The sequence below is a fragment of the Gouania willdenowi genome, chromosome 10 (assembly GCF_900634775.1).
Source record: "Gouania willdenowi chromosome 10, fGouWil2.1, whole genome shotgun sequence".
In the NCBI taxonomy this organism is placed as follows: Eukaryota; Metazoa; Chordata; class Actinopteri; order Blenniiformes; family Gobiesocidae; genus Gouania; species Gouania willdenowi.
The window spans coordinates 25,689,743-25,703,911 of NC_041053.1; the positions used below are offsets into that span (position 1 = coordinate 25,689,743).

The 14,169-nt window shown below is 37.7% G+C and overlaps 1 protein-coding gene across 1 annotated transcript in view; it reads left to right on the forward strand.

The window, feature by feature from the left end:
* Nucleotides 1-565: 565 nt before the first annotated feature.
* tenm1 (teneurin transmembrane protein 1) overlaps nt 566-14,169 on the forward strand; it is a 254,688-nt gene continuing 241,084 nt past the window's right edge. The window contains exon 1 of the mRNA XM_028458823.1: nt 566-956. The gene's annotated coding sequence lies outside the window, so the exon portion shown is untranslated. The remainder of the gene's footprint in view (nt 957-14,169) is intronic.

The following is a 14,169-nucleotide window of genomic DNA, read 5'->3' on the forward strand; positions in this document are numbered from 1 at the left end:
GAACACTCATTATATCACACTAATAATGTTCAAATAACATTGGTCTAAAGTTTTGTTTCAAATACTTCTGCTGTTTCAGAAGCAGAACGCTCTTTTTTGTTCCCCATAATTTATATTTAACTAGAACAATCATCTTTTTTTCCTCAAATAAATGCAAACAGTGGGAAAACAAAGTAAATATGCACTTATGTTATGTTACTTTAATTGTAACTAGTAATATATTACACCACTTTTCACTTGTGTAATGAGTTACACTACTGAGTTACTTCAAAAATGAATATATTACTGTAATATATTACAAAAATAAGTAGTTACTCCCAACACTGAACACAATACACAAATATACAGTATATGTTTAAATATGTATCACCTCTGAGGACTCCTGTTGCACCTGTGAACTGAAAGGTTTCACTTCTCTCTACTTGTCTTGTCTTTCTGCTGTGTGTTAATGAGTCAGCATCCCCAACAGCCATATGGCATCACCTGAACGAGACGTGCTCCCGACGCTATGTGCACGTCTGCGTGTGCGTGTGTGTGTGTGTGTCTGCGGTCTGTGCCACACCCCCTTCCCCTCGGTGCGGTGGTATGATCCAGGGATGCTGTTAAAGCGGCACCGAGCCTCACCAGCAACAGCATCAGCCTCCAGCCTCTCTGGGTTTAACTGCGGCTAAACAGCACCGCGTCGGCCTGCCTGGCTGTCACACACACACACACACACACACACACGCATTCCCTATCTCTCACACATACAGACACACACACACACGTCCTGCTCCTGCTCAGCTTCATATTTGCGCCAGGAGATCGTTTCTTCGTCTTCTATCGGAATCTGGGAGCATCAGCATCAGCATCAGCATCAGCACCAGCATCAAGCATCGTCTGTGTCACACAGGACGGACTGAACGGCTTCTCACAGCACAGACAGGGACTAACGGGGATGGCTTTGCGTGGGAAAGGTAAGCCTATAGCTCCATGGCCTTTATTTTTGTTTTAGTGAGCATTATTTGGGTGGGGGGGGGGGGGGGGGGATCGGCTGTCGGTGCTGCTGCTGGTCTGCTGCGAGGCGTGGGTGCAGAGACAGCGTGCGTGCACGAGGAATGGTTATTATCAGCTGATCTGATGTGCTGTGACCCATGTGTGGATTTACAGACAGTAGGTGTGTGTGTGTGTGTGTGTGTGTGTGTGTGTGTGTGTGTGTGTGTGTGTGTGTGTGTGTGTGTGTGTGTGCGTGCGTGCGTGTGTGTCACTGTGTGTAAATGGTGCGGGTTTATTACAAATCTCTGCGCCTTATTTTAAGTGTGTGCATACAGTGAGTGCGCACAAACTGAGTGTGTGACAACCAGTCTAAATGATGACTATCCACGGAGAAGCAGGCTGCATAGGCTCAATGCATGCATTCATTTCATATTGATTTTAATGATTTGAATATATATATTTTTTTCTGAATTATTTCTCTATTAATTGGCTCCAGCTGTGTGTGTGTGTGTGTGTTTTTTTTTTTTTTTTTAATCGCTCCTGTTTTGGCTCCAACCACCACCAGTAACAGGTCCACCAGGCATGTCATGTCTCTTTCTGTCATGAAATCTCTATTTCTTTATTTATTTTATTATTATTATTATTATATATAAAGTCACATTCTTACTGGATGATATAGTTGCACATGCCGAATTCAGTAGATTTACAAGCTAATATATTGAATTTCTCTTCCTCTCTCACATTTGTTTGAAACGATGGTAAATAATTAACAGTGCCAAATGCATTTTGATAAATCATAATTATTGTGAAGGCAGCGTAAATTGCACTTGGATTGTTATGCTCTGATAAATCTGAATTTCTCACACTTCTCTCTCCTTCACAGTAAATTATGAATAATTGCGTTGGGGGAGAGAGAGAACACTTAAAGGTAGATTTGGCAAAAAAAAAAAAAAGAAAAAAAAAAAAAGGTTGATAACAACACATTTCCCCACAATTCCAGCTATAGAAGAAAGCTATGTATCTCCAACTGCAAATGGATTGTTTTGAGAAACGACCATTTGTCAGTATATCTGATTCATAGGTCTGGTGCTCTACTCCTGCAGCCAGTAAACACATCTCTCACAGAGCCTTGTATTGATGTTTGAAATGGTTCATCCACACCTGAGTTGCAGTGTATTATTTTTGGTGCTGAAAAAGCCCGCGTGCCCGTCCCACCATGCCGTAACCAGGAACATGCTTGTCGTTTTTTCCCTCTCTATGATGAAAACCAGGCCTCCTGTTTGTAGCTCTGTGTGATTAAAAAAAGCCAACATGGAGCCAATTTAGCTAATATGCATTGCGCACATTTTTTTATTTTTTTTTTGGAGTTAACATAAACACAGGTCCCTACACTGATGGTGGTTTATCTTTGAAATGATCCAAGAAGGCTGACCACAGCGTAATCTTTATATTGCTTTAGTTTTGTATGATATAGGACAGCAAGGATCCATCTTTTTGATGGAAATCTGTGTGTATATGTGCTTACATGTGTGCAATCATGTTGATAAACTAATGTTGACCTCTCTGTGTTGGAACGCTGATAAATAAGTGATTAAGTGTACTTTTTTTCAAATGACACACCTATTATGACAATGGCTTTACAATCAAAGGACAGGCCTTTGAATTGAAATGTCACTAAACTAATTATGGGCTGCACACACACCACAGACCTATGTGTCACCAAAGTAACTAATCAATGCGTCTGATAATCTGGTTTTTACACTGTAACGCTTCAGTTTTCCATCCTCAGTTGCAGCGAGTGGTGAGCAGTTGTCACTGCACTAATTGTCTTCGTCAGTTGTTGCAAACTCATGTTACAATTTCCAGAATTGTTGGTGTTAAGCAGTTAGTGCATATGGTGTTTTGGAAATCCAAAGTAGCAGTTTAGCTCCTTGGCTCATACTCACATCATTATTTTCTGTGCAACTTCCTGACAATTTAGGCCCAGTGTGGCCATTGTTAGGATACTGGCGTTTTGCCTGGGCTGTCAGTGCCTCCTATTGTCCCAAGTTTAGAAACCACCAAAACCAAAAGAAAGAAAAAAAACAATATTTTCTTATGTTTTTCTGAGCTTTAAGTGATATTGCATGGCTATTGGATAGTGCAGCAGTGTGCGAGAAATGTCTATCCTCATTCATAATGATACAGTAGGTCAAAATGTATGGGCACACCCATTTTATAATTATTTTTTAATCGCAATTGAATGGACAATCTGGTGAGGAACCAACCTGACATACTTTACCTGTGTCAAATTTTATAAAGATCCGTCAATTTCGAACAAAAATATAATTTGTTTCAAAATTTCATACATAACAAAATGAAAAATATAGGTTTTTTTTTTTTTTGCTAAAACTGAACCAGAATTAATATATTGATCCAGATCCCCTTTAAAATTCAATGGAATCTTCCATGACACAAGGTCTATCTTTAGTTAAAAATGGATGAAAATCCATTGAGTGCTTTTGACGTAATTCTGTAAAAACAAACAAATGAAAAAACGCCAATGAAAACATTACCTCTATAGATTTATATATCATTTTAGTTGATTATTTGTGAGACATTATTTTACAGATACAACCATTAATTATATTTTCAAGTTAGAGCTGGGGTGATATATCTCAATATTTTTTCTCAAAATGGCGATGTACGTAAAAAAATGAAGTCAATTTAAGCCCAGTGTGGCGATGGTTAGGATACTGACGTTTTGTCAGTGCTTTCTCTTGTCCCAATTTTAGAAAACCACAAACTAAAAAACAAAAAGAAAACAATCTTTCCTTACGTCTAATAACTTGTGTTTTTCTGAGCTTTGAGTGATATTGCATGGCCTTTGGATAGTGCAGCAGTGTGCGAGACGACGGGGGAGTTCTTTTTGTTATCCAACCCTGCATTATTTATGAATTTTCATTCCAGGAATGCAGTAGCCGCTGGCTCTCTAATGCTGCTTACATGGGATGCTTCTCACACTTTCCCACAGAGCCACAAGTTCTCCCCAAAACTAAATTTCCTTAATAAAACGGAGGTCATGAATTAGTGAAAGGGACACAGTAAAATGCATCCAGGGCTGTTTATTATATAGAGTAAAACACTTGCAGTGTGCTGCAGTCAGAGTTTAAGATCACAGACAATGTGAGGCCCAGTGGGAGTTTTTATCCCTCCCTCTTGCCTCTTTCTCCTCCTGTATGTCCATCATAGAGTAGGACTGTAATTGCAGGAGAAACATAAAATGTGTCAAAGCGTCGGCCACCCCGCTGGTAATTTCAAAGTAAAAGCGCTTTTGCCAGTAGCGTAATCAGGTTGTTGGACTAGTAGATGTTATACACACCCAAACCTACACACACTGTATCCACTGTACAACTTCAAATATTTACCTTCTTTCTGCAATGCTGCTCCAATCTCAAGTGGAATTGTTTAACAAATCCTGCAGTGCTAATTAGCGTTTCCTCCATTCATTCGACAGTGGTCGTTACACTGCAGTCAGGAAACTGCCAGCACAGTGAATTACAATAACATTACCATACTGTCAAAGTAACCCATAAAAGCTTCATATGCTAATATTTGCCCAGTGTTTACATCTATGTTTATGGTATGTGTACACAGTACAACAAAGCATTAATGGTAATAAAAAGTGTTTGAGGGTAATAAGGAGCTAATGAATAGCTGGTGTCCCACTTACGGTCATTATTTTTTTTCATAATAAGTGACAGCTGATCAAAAAAAAAAAAGGAAAAAATAATTTTTACATAATGATGAGCTTGTTAAACTAGCTGTGTAGTGTTAGTGTGTTAATGCATCTACTGATAACACACGTGTGTTCAACGCTGCTGATGCTGCTGAATCAAAAAGCTTTTAATTGTTACATAAATTATACAAACATATTGTCTACTGTGTAGAAACAATAAGTGGCAATGACACACACGCACACACAGCAATGCACACACACACACGCATGCACGCACACGCACACACGCCTGAGGTGTCTTCTTTTAAGTACTGGGGGTATGTATCAGCCTGCTATCGTCTCGTCTTCTTCCACTGGGGCTACAGGGCTTCAGTCACGAGCTACATAAAGTCACATAAACTAGTGTTATGTGATATTGGTATTGTAAAATAAATATACAATCACAGGCTTTCTTCACATTTTTAAACTCTTGTCAGAGCCCGTGGGGCGTGTGCGTCAAGCACAATTCACTCAAAACACCCTTTACATGGAGGTCTGAAATTGGAATTACATTTAGAATATTGTTTATTCAGGACGTAGTTAGAGCTCATGTTATCAATAAAGTTAAATTCAACAATAGAGAGCACAAACCTCCGGTAGGCAACGGATATCCTCTTTGTCAGATATTATTAGTTATATGGATCACTGATCCTGATCATGGTGCCATGATCATTCAGACTTTAAAGAAAGTTTTATCCCCATAAATAATGATACAGTAGGTGCAAATGTATGGGAAACCCCTTAAGAAAAAAAATAAATAAAAAATAACACTGAAATGTGCAATCCAGTGGGGTAATTGAGCAACCAACCTGACATACCTGTGTCAAATTTCATAACGATTCATCAATTTCAAACTGAAATATGATTTTTTTAAATTTCACCAATGATGAAAGAAAAAAAAAAATACTGTATATATATATATAAAATGATCCAGAATCATTATATTGATCCAGATCTCCTCCAAAATCCAATGGAATTTTCCATGGCATAAGTAATTCTGCAGTTTACAGTTTAACAATCAATAAGAAACTTTAAATTGGATTTAAAATCAGCAGTAATTTAAAACCATTAAAAACATTAAAAACCATACACAGTAGAGGAAAAAAATGATTTTAACTTGGATATAAAAAAAATTCACATTGGATGCTATTTTAGTTGTCATTTGTGAGGCATTGTTTTACAGATACAACTAAGAATTATATTTTCAAGTTTAAATCTCAAATTATTTTGTACAAAAGCTAACAAAGCTAGAAATTTTGCCCAGTTTGATGTTAAAAGTGTAACTTTTTTTTAATTCATCACCACAACAATAACAATCATTATGCAACAGTGCTATTGTAGCAGAAAATGCAGTTTTACAGTACATGCACACACAAACACACACGACAATCTATAATAAATTATTAAGTAAACAACTTCAGTAGCAATTTCTTGTTTTATCCAATTTTCAATCGTGCATAAATTGTCCCTCTTTCTCCTGTTACAATCTATTATGATTGATTGTGCTTTCGGTGTGAAGAACGCGTGCAGCCGCTTACTGCTGAGATGCATGGTGGTGTCTACCCTCCTCGCTCTCAGGGTCGATCAATGCTCTAAAACCATCAGAGAAATATTTGGTCACTATCACGTAAAAACTTTGCACAGAGAATATCCATAACTGGATAGCTTCAGATATTTTTCTGCAACAGCATCATTAATCTAAGAGTGAATCACTGCACTTCGGATTCCCAACAGCATGAACCTTTAACTACACGTCTTACCTTTAGAGATTCACCTTAAGGGCAGGAATAATCCCTCAATATAGTGTTTCATCCCTGGCTTTGTTGCATGGCAATGGAATGATTTATTTAGCCACATAAAACACAGAGATGTTAAACTGCAGATATCTTCTCCAAATGAGTTAATCTATTTCTTGCTGACTGGTAAATAGTCTCATGTGTATCATCAGTAATATTCATAGCTCGACTTTCTAGTTGATCATGAATTATTAACTTATAGAATAGATGAATAGCTCCAAAATGGTGCTTGATGTGTCACTGCTACAAGCCACGTTTTATACAGTAGGAATGAGGCTAAAGTACAGTAGAATGTAGTACACTTGGTAATTGTTTTGTGACACAGGTTTAGTTGAGCCTTGATCCACTGTGAACTCCGGGTTGTATTTTAAGTGTGTGTGTCATTGCTTGAAGTGTACCTGTAATGGAAATGTATATAACATTAAATGTGTTTATTGTATTATCAATAAACACAATATGCGCACTTTAAAAAAAAAACAACAAAAATGTACATTTGTATAACTTTCTTGCATGATTTTAAACTGCATTTCTTCTGACGTAAAGTCATGGCTTTCAGCGTTTCATAGACTCATAATGGATTTCTCTCATTTTCTTCTTATTATGGTTTTTGTAGCGCTTTTCTCCACATTTTCTTTGGTATTGTTTTTCTAAGGATGCACCGAATTCTTGACCAAAACCGGAAACCAAAAATGAGAAAACCAAGGCTGAAAACTAAAACAACGAAATAAATTATTATTCAAATTATGAGTCCCATTGCATTTATGGCTTTGAATGTCACTAAAATCAAAACATTTTAATTGTATAAATGAATGTTAATGCTTCAAAGAATAAATCAATTAAAAATATGAACATATTTATTTAGCACGGGTATTCCATCAGTGTACAAAAATAAATAAATGAATGTTTAACTTGACCCCACTCACACATGAAATGACATTGCACAGGCCTATAACTGACAGAGCTGCTGAAAGAGAGTCACATTAAATTTGTTCTCTCATGAAAACACAAAGTGCATTGAAGTTCTTGATGAAAATCAGCTTCCTCAGTTTTATTATTATCCAAGCATGTTCTTGGATAATAAACAGAGCGTGTGCTTTGATTGCAGCGTGGAACATTTCTTGTGCGTGCTGGTTTAATTTGAATCCCATCCAAGTAATGATCTTTATAACACCGACCAAGTACAGTCGTGATAAAGTCAAGAGGATCTCTGAGAAACGTGCGCTGACAGACTCTGAAACGAGATGCTATCGATGCACAGTCAATTTTTTTTTTTTTGTTTTTGTAACCTTTATTTAAGTCTCATTGAGATTAATAATCTCTCTTTCAAGAGAGTCCTGGAAGCAATTAGGTGTAAGGAACTTGCTCAAGATCCCACAGTAATGGCCCACAGTGGATTTGAACCTGTAACCCAACGGAGGGCTAGGTGACACAGAAACATTAAACACACTTACGTGCTCTGAAAACGCTCAGATGTGTTGAAATACAGCCGCTCCATGAGTCCATGAACAAGTTGGATCTCGTGCCTGACCGAGTCATCAAAACATCCTGGTTTTGGTCAGCTTTTTTTGATTAAAAAAGTGTTTTGACCGAAAACTGAAAATGCACTTTTGAGCCATTTTCGGCTGAAAATTTTTTGGTGACCGGCATTTCAACGCATCACTTGTTTTATCTATTACCACAGACAACACAAAATTGTGTGTTGGAGCTACTTTGGTTGTTTATTGTGAGCTCTTGCTGCACATCAGGGCAGCCCCAGCCGGCAGTCGTTGTCCAATTTATTGACGATTCACAACGGTGATTGCACTGCACGACAACTGTGAGTAAAAGAGAAAGTGGACTTTTGGAGAACGAGTCTGGAAGGACATTTAAGCCAATTAGAGAAAGAAAATTTGCTCGAGAAGTACTCGTAAGCAAAGCTAACCACAACTGCCCGACATCATTATCCATGTCTGAAATTAGCAAAATGTCTACCATGTCTCATGTACGAGCTGTTTTTCTCTCCTCCTGGCTGCTCTAAAAAGACTTTTAAAAGAAAACAACCTCACTAATTCACTCGTATTGTCAGAGCTTACAATAAAAATTCACTACAGGTACTCTTTAAATTAGCTTCTAAGGACATATTTCCTCTTTTTATTTTCAGCCAAGATGTTACCCCAAACTGAGAAAAGTCAAATGATTCAGTAAAACAGTAAAATAAAAAATAATTTTTTTTTTACGTTTATTTAATTGCTTAAATTCTAAGTTTTTTCCACTATGCACTGCAGGTCAAAGCGACCTGGTGTGCTTCTAAGAGAAACTGTTGGGAAAATGTATTTTGTTCATTTCAATGTGCGCGAACGCAGCAAGGATTCATCTGTCAAGCAAGAAAATGAAAAATGCAAATTTTAGGAGACAGGCTTGCTCCAGTTTTGCCTGGCAAATTTTTTCGATAGTCGAGGAACCAAATACGTAGTCAGGTGTATGTGGTATTAAGAGGAAAGTGCTCCAAGTGGCTCAGTGTCATTTTGCAACAGCAAATCCATTTTGCTGCATGTACGATTGATTCAAGCCACTGTTTGCGTGTGTGTCTGTGGGAGACTCATCTTTGTACCGATGTCTCACACATGCAAAAAATACCACCAATGCTTGAAAGCGTTGAGTGATGTCACATCTATGCTTGGTTAATATTGAAACATTTCTCATCCGTTTGAGTGTGTGGTTCTGTAGAACTTTGTTGAAACCCAATCGACGTATACTTGGAGTATATTTTGCCGCTGCACGGCTCTGCCTCTTTGCTCAGGATGACGGTTTGTTCCCAGCTGAGTCTTGTGGTCTTTGAGGGGCCGCTCCTCTCTTTGTTGAGAAATATTTTCTTGTGTGTGGCAGGCTGCAGAATGCCATCTGTGCCTTTAGCCTACGAGCATCTGGGAGAATCACAGAGTGGGTGACGGTTAGGAATAGATTCGAGATGCAAGAAAAGCTGATGGAGAGCACTCTAGACAGGAAGAACCCACTCTATCTTATTATTAATTTTTTTCCCCTTTTTTTTCCTCAAATGATAAGCACCTCCTGATGTAGAAAGAAGATTAGCCCACTTAGCAATATGAGATCAATCAGGGATTGTGGCATCTATCACATTTTCATAGTTCATCTCTCAATCACTTCATTTTAATCAACAAACGGACATTGAAAATTAGCCTTGGCTATAAATGTTGTAGTGTGGCACGTGTTGATTGTTCACACTTGTTCCGATCAAATAAATGAATAAATATAAGGGGGTGCATAGGAAACAAAGTCCAAATCAACAGCTCAAATACCCCGAGTCAATGGCATTGATTAATCAATTAATTTTGCATTTGCAATACTGGCACATTGTGTGGGGTGTTGAAGGTTTTAGTGGTCAAATGCATTATTGAAAGAGGCTTTTTACCAAGCAGTGGCTGATGCTGAGAGCTTAGGAGGTTGTCACTCATGATATAAGGCTTTATTTGTAAAGGGAGTTAGTGTGAACAGCCTTTTAGTCCTGCCAGGAGGACAGTGACATGTATTTATTTTCCGAGAGAGGTGGATATCAAAAAGGTTCAATGAGGTTTTGTCTTGTCGGGACTGTTGATTAAGTGGTTTTGGCTATTGTCTTTTACTATCAGTGTGGTTGTATTTGTGGATACATACTTTCTTTTTCCTTACTTTAAAGTCATGATGCAGTTGAACAATGCAGTTGTGTTATTTTTGCAGTAAATTACATTATTTTGATTTGGCCAACAATGGCAAATAACTTTTTAGTTTTAGCAAACAACACTTTTTTATACCTGACAAAAACTAGACAAAAACAAAACACAAACAAATACTTTAAGCTCGAAACATACTTACACTTTCATTTAGGCCTGGGCAATACATTGAAATTCAAGAATATCTAGATTTTTATTTTGACAATATAGACCACAGCATCGTCTGTAACGATATATCTTTATTTTATAGTTTATTTTGTATAAAAATACTCGTTCTAGGACTCGCTGCTTTCGCTACATCTCAGAACAGCTACAGAACACACTACAGAACTCACTCACACACTGTCCCTCATATAAAAAGTGGCACATATTGTGCAGCTGTTTTTTTAATAAATCTACCTGTGTGGCATTTTGCCTCAGCCACAGTTGTCTGACTTTATTAAATGAAAAATATTGAGATTTATATCGTATATCCACATTGTGTGAAGAAATATTGAGGTATGAGTTTTGCTGCCCTCCCCCATCGCAACATAATTTTAACAAAATGAGTAAAAACATTTTTTAACTTTTGTTGAAAATAAATGTTTACTATTCGTCTTAAAAACTCACAAAATAATGTAAAATGTGCAATCACATAATTTAGAACAGTGATAAATAAAATTATTTCAAAGAAATAAATATTTTTCTATTTTCCATGCTCCAGGTTCAGCAAGGCCGTTGTGCCCCACCACTGTCTTTAGTGCAGTCTTTTTCAGGGGTCAGGAACCACACACACGCACACGCACATACACATACACATCGATATTTTATCATTTTTTTTTCAAATTTATTTCATCTTCCTGTTAGTTTAGTGGGCAGGGCTTTAGCACACACACACACACACACACACACACACACACACTGGGCAGGGCTTTAGTGACTCTGTTCATTTTAAAGATGGCTGACCCCTGCTCTGTTGCATGTGGGCGTTCAAGTGCGTTGGTTGTCATCTAGTGTGAAATAAGTGTGTGTGGGCGCAAGGGCGCACATTGTGCGCTAGTCTTTGTCAAATCGTCAGAATGAGTTTCATCTTTGAAACCTGTGAGGGATGTATGATGAGATTCGGCTGTGTGTGTGTTAGTGTGTGTGTTTGGCTGGTAAACTCAGCATTAGTAGCAAGAGATTTCAGGCTTGGTCAGCTATGAAAGCACGGCTACGTGACGAGAGTGCGGCTGCCGCCCACAGACAGCGAGCCCTCATCTACTAATTAAAACCTTCTATCACTCCAGGTCTCACTTGGCAGTCTCTCTATCTGTCATTTTCTCACTTTTACAGTAAAATCTCCCCATCTCTCATTTTCTATACATCACCTGTTTTTATTCTTGCTCAGTGCTTCTGTCTGCAGGCACTGCTGCTGCTTTGCCATGGGGTGAAAAGCTGTTTTGTTGTTCTACATATAACATGGTCCTATGGGTCTTTAAGGACCCCTCGACAGAGCAGTCCCGTCACATGCCTGAGGAACCATGGTGGTGCTAATGAATGGAAGAGATAACTTTAAAGCCCAATCCTGCCATCTGTCCATGCACACGCACACACACACACACACCTCTACAGGAGAAGTGTTTCCCTCTGACAGCTCACTGTTTACTCCCGTAGGACTTGTAGCCTGGATCTGTATTTGCTGTTACAGACAGTGCCTCAATTTCTTCTGATGATTAAGTCACTAATACAAGACAGAATGCCTTCAAAGCAGCAGTTATTTTTAATCTTCACCTTAAATCATTCTGTCACCATGGGTTTTTTTATGTGTTTCATAAAGGTTTACATCGTCATTCGTGCAAGCTTGTGAGAGCTTTTTTTTTTTTTTTTTTTTTTTTTTAGTGAATGGATTTATCTTATGTCTGTGCAAACTAGCTTCTTGGAAATGTGTAAATTCTAAAGCAAACAAAAAGAAGAAGCCCCCTATTTGCTGGAATGGCTTTGTTCTGTTCTCTGCACAGTGGAAATGTCTTTGTAATCCTGGAACGACACTGTGTCAATAATCTGAGGAGCTAATATAATAGGATAGCACTTTGCCTTCCCCTTCCTCCTTGTTTATTTACCAATACAAAACTCAATTTCTTTGCCCTGGGCTGGTTGCAATCCTTTCACCACCTCCCCCCCACCACTTTCTATGCCCTCACTTGTTGTTTGTCATGATTTCCTGCACGCTCTTTTGAGATTAGAAATAGTAAATAGGTTTTGACTCATCCTCGTGATCTTTGCTTTCACACATGACAATCCCTGCTAGGCTGTTTTTTTTCCTATAGCTGTTTTGGACTTCTGACGGACTATGGTCCTCTAGAGATGATTTATAATGTATGTGAGCCTCTATCATTTCCCTAAGCAGATTTTAACAAAATAGGGCAGTGGTCCATAGTTGTACTGTCTGAATAAATGGATGAAAACTGGGAGGAGGGGCGCAAGATCAACAGGGTGAAGGGTCCCATTAGGTATTATTGCATGTTTGTAGCCATGGATTATTGCTCCCTTGTGATTATGTGTGTGTGTGCATGTGTGTTTTTGTGAAAGGAAGATTGATAAACCACAGAATGAAGGGAGGTAGTGGATGAGAGGAGGAAGGGGATAACAGAGTAATATAAAGCATGTGTTTCAGTCACTGTTGTCACTTTGTATTAATTTTAAACCGAGCGGTGAAGAGTTCATTATGCTCTGATGAATTATAGATTAGAATTACGATAGAAAATAAAGTCACACTGTTATGTTCCCTCTATAAAACCACTTACTGACAAAACATTTGTAGTGCAAATAAATTAGGCGTATTTTTGGTGTTCAAACTCCGCAGCAGAAAGCTTGGTTTGATCCACAAAATGTAAACTAGAAAACAGTATGCACATATTTATTTGAAAACTCTATTTAAAAGAAACGTTTCATATTTGCTTTTTTGTAGATATCTGATTGTGTCCAACACCTAATTTCCAATACATACATTTTATCTCCATGAACTTGTAAAGTGTTTTAATGTTAGTTCCCACTAGATGTATTCCACATAAAACATAATCTGTGCAAAATAAGAAAACTAATTCAACTTCCATTCATGAAAAAGTACCATATTTATAACAACAGCACATTATGAGTATTTTTCCTCATAAAGTTTTTTATATGTTTCTTTATGCTTCTCTGGTGGTAGTTTAGTTTGTTTGTTTTTGCAAGAAAAAAATGCATTTTTTGTCAGGAAAAGATTGCACTACATGTAGTGTCAACCTAAGACACAAAATGCAATCATTTCATAAATAAATTAGAAATGATATTGATGTCAAACGATATTATGTTTTATGGCAAATATTGGCTGATAATATTGCTATTCTCTAATAATACATATGTTAAATGTAGGTATCTAACGATGCTGATCTGGGTCGATTGTAAATTTTTTCAACCAAAACTCAACTAACAGATTATTACATGATCAGTCTACAAATCTCATCATAAACAGCATTTGTTTCTAAATAAAAGGATTCCCTTTAGATTTCTACGTGATTTAGAGTTTTTTAAAGGGGCAGTATTATGAAAAAAATCACTCTATAATGTTTTTGCTACAGTGAAATATAGTACATCCCTTTTGCCTCATTCAAAAGGCCAAAGTTGAAAAAGTTCTGTTTCTTCCCTCCCTTTCCACATTTTGTAAAAAATCAGCTCCTCCTCCAGTTCCATTTTTAGTGCCTGTTATATTGTCTTGTATTGCCTTTAACTTGATACGACGTGTTTGTGATTCAATGCGACACAGCGGTTGGACAAAACAAATGATTATCACCTTAAATTGGCTATTCCTGTGGTTAGGAGAGGAGAGGAGGAGAATAAAGTAGCAGCTCCGGTGAGTCAGTGTTTGAAGCAGCAGCAGCAGCAGCTGACTGACTGCTGCTGTCGCACACACAATGAAACAGTGTTTGTCTGACTC